The sequence below is a fragment of the Psammomys obesus genome, unplaced genomic scaffold (assembly GCF_907164565.1).
Source record: "Psammomys obesus unplaced genomic scaffold, mPsaObe1.curated_primary_1811, whole genome shotgun sequence".
Lineage (NCBI taxonomy): Eukaryota > Metazoa > Chordata > Mammalia > Rodentia > Muridae > Psammomys > Psammomys obesus.
The window spans coordinates 15,163,855-15,170,931 of NW_026585797.1; the positions used below are offsets into that span (position 1 = coordinate 15,163,855).

Below are 7,077 nucleotides of genomic sequence, written 5' to 3' on the forward strand. Positions count from 1 at the left end.
CTTCATGATAGAAGTTCTGAAGAGATCGGGGACACAAGGAGCAAACTTCAACATAATAAAGGCAGTTTACAGCAAGTCCATAGATAACATCAACTTAAATGGACAGAAACTGAGAGCAAATCCACTAAAGTCAGGAACAATACAAGGTTGTCCACTCTCCATATCTATTAAATATAGTACTTGAGGTCTTTGGATAATGAAATAACTGAAGGCAAATGTGGAAAGAAAGAAGTCAAAATATCTTTATTTGCAGGTGGTATGATAATATACATAAGTGACCCTAAAAGCTCCACCAGAAAACCCTTACTTTCAGCCAATAAACACTTTCAGCAAAGTAGCTGAATAAAATTAACTCACAAAAATTAGCAGCCTTATTAAAATGACAGACTGAGAAAAAAATCAGAGAAGTAACACTTTTCATAATGGCCTCAAAAGAAATACCTTGAGGAAACTCTAACCAAGCAAATGAAAGACTTGTATGATAAAAAAAAAAATTTAAAACATTGAAGAAAGAAATTGAAGAAGATATCAAAAAATAGAAAGATCTCCCATGCACATAGATCAGTAGGATCAAAATAGTAAAAATGGCCACCCTAACAAAAGTTATTTGCAGATTCATAGCAATCCCCATCAAAATTTCAACAAAGTTTTTCACAAAACTGGAAAGGACAATTTTCAGCTTCATATGGAAACACATACATACATACATACAAATCCAACAACAATAATAAATAAGAAAACTAAAACAATGTTGAATATAAAAGTCATGATCCATGACCTCAAATTGTACTACAGAGCTGTAGTAATAAAAATTGCATGGTATTGACAAAATATAGACACATCAACCAATGGAATTGAACTGAAGACCCAATGTAAAACTATACATCTATGGACAGCTATTTTTTTATGAAGAAGTCATAAAGGTACACTGAGGGGAAGAAAACATAGCATAGCCAACAAATGGTACAGGTCAAACTGGATCAGTGCATGTAGAAGAAACCAAATAGGTCTCTATTCATCACCCTAAACAAAACTCAACTCCAAATGAATCAAAGACCTCAACATGAAACCAGATACACTGAACCTGATAGAAGAGAAAGGAGGAAGTAGCCTTCAACTCGTTGGCACAGGAGAAGACTTTCTGAGCAGAACATCAATAGCACAGGCACTAAGGTCAACAATTAATAAATGAGACCTTACTAAACTGAAAAGCTTCTGTGTAGCAAAGTACGCCATCACTTGGACAAACAGCCTCCAAACTGGATTTTTTTTTAACCAAATGCACATCCAATAGAGGGCAAATAGCTAAACCAAAAACTAGATATAAAAAAAAAGATAATACAACTTAAAAAATTGGGGTACAGAACTAAGCAGAGAATTCTCAAAAAAAAAAAAAAAGAAAAGAAAAAGAAAACTCAAATGCCTGAGAAACACTTAAATAAATGTTCAACATCATTAGCCATCAGGTAAAATGCAAATCAAAACTACTTTGAGATTTTATTCTACACTAGTCAGAAAGGATATGGGGTAATGGAATCAGTCCTCCACTACTGGCAGGAGTACAAACTTGTACAGCCACTATGGATATCAGTGTAGTGGTTCCTCGGGAAGATGAGAATCAATCTACCTCAAGATCCAACTACAGTACCCTTAGGGAAATACCCAAAGGAAACTTCAGAAACCACAGAAACACTTGCTCAACAATGCTCATTGTTACCCTATTCATAATACCCAGAAATTGCAAACAATCTAGATGATCCTCAACAGAAGAATGAATAAAGAAAATATGATACATTTACACAATGGAATATTACTCAACCATTAAAAAACAAGAAATCATGATATTTGTAGGTAAATGGATGAGATTAGAAAAAAAGAAATCCTGAGTGAGGTAACCCAGACACTGAAAGTCAAATTTGGACTATATTTGTTTATCTGTTAAGTCAATGATAACCAAACTACAATCTACAGAACTACAGAGGTTAGGCATAGAGTAAGGGCCGGGGGGGTGCAGACAGATCTCTCTAGGAAAGGAAAATAAAGGAGATAATTATGAATAGATAGTGGTGGGACTGGAGAGGAAGATTAAAGTAGGGAGAAAAAGGAAGAGCTGTCAAGGATGGAGTAAGAAGAGAAACAGTTAAAAGTAAGATTCAATTGAGGGATAGTATGGAGACCTAATACAGTAGAAGCTTCCTAAAATATGCACATATATAAAGGCTACATAAATGAAAGGCCAAATAATGGGGGAGACAGAGCCACAACTGGACATCTTATCACCAAATGAAACTTCTAGTACTAGCATTGGGGTACGCCTAATTGAGTTGTTAGCCAAAGGGGTCCCAGGGGAACCTACAAACAGCTTAGGGTATTGCCAAGACTATAAGTTGCTCTCCACAAATTGATGTCAAGGCTCCATTAGTGTAGACAACACCTACAAAATTCATAGAACAGGAGAAGTCAATCTGCCACCTAAATAGAAACTTCACCCCTACATACCAGCATATTTGGTACATAAAGATATCAAATGATACCAAAGATACTACATGGTACCTAAGGAGAAATATAAACTGTAACCCAGTCACAAACCCTTGGGTCTACAAAGGTAGATATGCCTGCAAGATATGCTAATGCAATGGTGACACAAAACTTATGGGCATAATCAACCAATATCTGATTTGACTTAAGACCCACCTCTCAAGAGGGAACCCATACCTGACCAAGAAGCTGAGACTAGATAGTCCAGGGACCTAGGGAAAAACTGAAACTACTGTCTTAGTTTGAGTTTCTATTGTTGTGATGAAACACCATGTCCCCAAAAAAAAAGCAATTTAGAGAGGAAAGAGTTCATTTGATTTAATTTCCATATAACTGTCTATCATTGAAGGAAGTCGAGATAGGAACTCAAACAGGGCAGGGACCTGTAGGCAGGAGCTGAGGTTGAGGTCATGGAGAGGTGCTCCTGGCAAGCTTCCTGGCTTGCTCCTCATTGTTTTCTCAGCCTGCTTTCTTATAAAACCAAGACCCACTGGTCCAGGGATGGAACCACCCACAATGGTCTGGGCCCTCTCTCATTAATAACAAGTCTTAAAATAATGTTCTGCAGGCTTGCCTACAACCTGATCTTATGGAGGCACTTTTTCTTAATTAAGGGTTTCTCTCAGATGACTTCAGTTTGTGTCAAGATTGACATAAAACTATCCAAAATGGGCTGGAGAGATGACTCAGAGGTTAAGAGCACTGGCTGCTCTTCCAGAGGTCCTGAGTTCAATTCCCAGCAACCACATGGTGGCTCACAGCCATCTATAATGAGATCTGGTGCCCTCTTCTGACTTGTAGGCATACATGCAGTACAGAATACGTATAAATAATAAATATTTTTTTAAAAAAACTATCCAACACAACTACTGTTCTTTAAAAAAGCAATAAAATGACTCTAAATGACATTGTATTATATTAATATGTCAGTGGCTTGCTCAGCCAACATGAGAGAAGCTTCTTCCTGCAGCAGATGGAAACAAATACAGAGACCCATGATCGGATATTATGCAGAGAGTGAGAGACCTTGGAACACTGAGCCCTAAATAGGAAGTCTTCATCAAATCTTTCCCCTCAGAGTTAAGGGAACCTTGTTGAAAAGTAGGCAGAAAGAGTGTATGAGCAGGAGGGGATGAAGGATACCATGAAAACAAGTCAACGGGGTTGATGCACAAATGAACTCACAGAGACTGAGGCAACATGCACAGGGCTGCCCGGGGCTGCCCAGGGCTGCCCAGGTTGGGTCTTAGGGCTGAAAGAAGTGGATACATACCCCTGTCTCTAACCCAGAAGTTATCTCCAACTGATAGCCACTTGAAAGTGAAATTTTAGTTTTCTCTGAGGTAGTCTCGCTGGGGAAATGAACTGCTTTTAGGAGGAGGCTGCATTCCCAGCAGTAGACAGGCAGCAGAAAGCTCACTCAGTGGCATCTTTGGCAGTTTCTTGTCTCATAATGTCATGTCAGGGCTTTTCCTTTTTTTTTTTTTTTTTTTTTTTTGGTTTTATCTTACTTTATTTATGTATATATTTATTTTTTTTCTTTTTTCCCCTACAGGTCCTTTGTGTGCTTATAGGATTCTTGAGTGTGTGAACAATGGGCAAATGTAAGATCAGAGAGCAACTGTCCTTCTCAGAGCCTTTCTTCTATAGCAGTAGTTACAAGGCCAGTGTGCCTGCATACTCACAGGCTTTTCTGCTCCAGTGTTCTAGGAGCTAAGGGCCACAATAGACATTGAGAAATTCTAAACTGTCCAATTAAATAACAAGGCTTGGAGCACAAGCTGTCTGGTTACATTTTTTCCATCAGTGTTCTCCAGGATTCTGCATTTCCTCATGTAAGACAAGGATGCTTGGCTGAGGCCCTCCAGTGCCTCCGGTGGTATCTATTTCATAGTGACAGACTCTTGGTCAGTTGTGTAAAATACAAGGTGTTGGACCCAAGAAATAATATTGGTTCTTGGGGAAACAAGATCTTCTGGGATGAATCTCACAAACCGTTGTGCTTGGTGATAAAATATTATAACATGGCATGTCAATGATCAAAGTCACTCAAGGCAAAACCGAATCCTCCAAATAAGCCCCTCCACTCCACACAGCGTGCATTGTTATGGTGATGAGACAGAGCTCAGATTGGGAAAGGATTATAAAACATCTTAGAGCAAAAGGGCATTTTTCTCTTTCTTCATAGTTCTTGCCCAGAATGCCTATTTCTGAAATAATCTAAAGGCTTCCCTCCCTTACTTCAGTTGCCATAGTGCTCAGAAAGAAAATAGCTGTATCTTTTTATTATTATTAATTTAACATAGAAAACTAACATATTTCACTAAAAAATATAAAGAACAGGTTCTTAACATTTCTTTTCTTTTCTTTTCTTTTTAGCTTCCCCAAATCCAAGGACAGCCAATGATTTTTATTACCTATCAAACTTAGAAAAAAAAATAATATAATGGATTTATATTAGGGTTCCTCTTAGTTGAAAAAAATCCACAACAGTATTTTTTTTCTAGTATAAGTCCTGCTGACTGACGCCAGAAACAGATACTAAAACCCTAACAATGGTGACTTCCACACTCAGGCTTGTCCACCACTGGGGCTTATCTGGTACTGGAAGAGAATCCGGACAATGATGTGGTGAGTGCCCCAGCTTTTCAGGCAGCCAGGCTTACTCTGGGCTAAATAATCAATATGAACGAATTCAACATTACATTCTCCCCTGATGGTGTAAGAGTCCTAATGTATAAAACACCTTCAAGGAAACTGTTAGGATGGTGATGCCTGACCTGCTCTCTCCATACACCCTGGGGTGTGTGGCCCCTTCCCTCCCTGAGAACTCTGGGGATATGCTTGGCACAATCTTCTGATCTCAATTCCAAGACTGGGCATCCTGGCAGGGACACGAAAAGATTTGCAAGAGAGTCCAGAAGTGACCAAGGTGACTGGCGATCCTCCGTATCCTCTCCTCAGGTAGGTAAAAGCCAGAGATAGTATAGCTGGTATTTCAAGTGCTGATTTCTGGACGTTCTGGCTTCTCAGTAGCAACACAACCCAGCCAATTACATCTTCACCTTATGCTAAGGTATCGCTCATATTTGTGGCACCTCCCTTTAAGAAGAGAGTGGACAACAGTGCATCTCCCCAAACAGTGAGAATGTGTGAATGTGTAATGTCCTGGCTTCTACTCCGGTTTCGAATACTCTGGTTCTTTTGCTTTTCTGTATATTCTTCTAGTCGAAGAAGCTACTTGGCCCCATACTTGGAACAAAGTTCTTCATCCATGAAATGAGGGTGGGCAGGTGACCCATCTTTATAGGCCAGGACAATTAAGCCATACTGAGCCTGAAAACTGTAGTGGGTATTATGCTTTACCGCACCCATGGATGCCACAACTTGTAGTGGGTTGTCATTTGTATTTTGAATAGAAGGCTTTGGTGTTTCCGATGTCTTCTAGTCGATCACACACAGCTTGCCCTGTTACTCAGCCACACAGTCCAGCAGCCCCACGTACTTCAAGGCCTGGTGCTGGACAGCACTCTCCAGAGCGTGCACAGCATTGATTTCTTTGAAAATATGCTGGACGCTTTTGATGGAGCCACATGAGGGTTGCTCTTCTCTCCCTTTTTAGTTTTCCTGGGATGAAAGTATGCTTCCCAAGGCTGCAGGGAACTGTCTGCCTTGTAAAAACGTGTTTGAATTATATCCTTCAAATCCTTCTCCTTCCAGATCCAGAACTACCCACTGCTTTCACCTCTCCAAAAAGAAAATCTGTTCTGATGGCATGGTCTGCTGAAGGGTGCCTGTCATGCGGGTGTCACATTTCTTTATGTGCGAGTTCACATTTCTCTCATCATTGAAGATGGGAACCAGTTTTGTGGAACTCTTGCCTGCTGCTCTTGCTTTCGAGCCTTATGCTTACTCACAGGACTGTAGAGGACATCATTTTCTTTGAACAATGACTCTGGACTCTGGACATGACAGACTATAAGAAAGGAGAATTTTTTGCTTGGCTTACTGCTTCATAAGAGTTGGGTGGTTTTTTGTTTTGTTTTGTTTTCTTCCGACTACACAAATAAGAGGAAGTGAAAAAAAATCTCACAAGAGGGCTTGGATTTACTGGAAACCTGGAAATTTCTAATCGGCCTGCAGATGGTCAGAAGTGGCTTCATGTTTAGACTTTCCCCCTTACTTTTCTCTAGTCTGTAATGGTTAAAAGCATGTTGTACTATTATCTGAGATGCCAGCACACTTTTATACCCAGGACCCAAACAACTTCTCAGGACCCATAGGTTCTCAACATTTCTAAAGAAAATATAAGCAAATAATCTCCAAAGTAGAACTGTGCTATGTGATAGAATGCAGACACCAAAGCCAAGTGTTATGTGATTCATTTATATAAAAATAGAATAGCACTGGACTGAGGGTGTGGCTCCAAGGCAGGGAGGGTGCTTACCCAGCACAGGAAGTCCTGGTTCTGGGAGAAAAGGTCAGAATCAATGAACCTATAGACAGACCAACTATTAGTCATGCCAGAGCTGTAGGAGG

The 7,077-nt window shown here is 39.8% G+C and overlaps 1 pseudogene; it reads right to left on the reverse strand.

The window, feature by feature from the left end:
- Window positions 1-5,604: 5,604 nt before the first annotated feature.
- LOC129670676 (mitochondrial genome maintenance exonuclease 1-like) lies at window positions 5,605-6,701 on the reverse strand (annotated as a pseudogene).
- Between the last annotated feature and the right edge of the window lie 376 nt (window positions 6,702-7,077).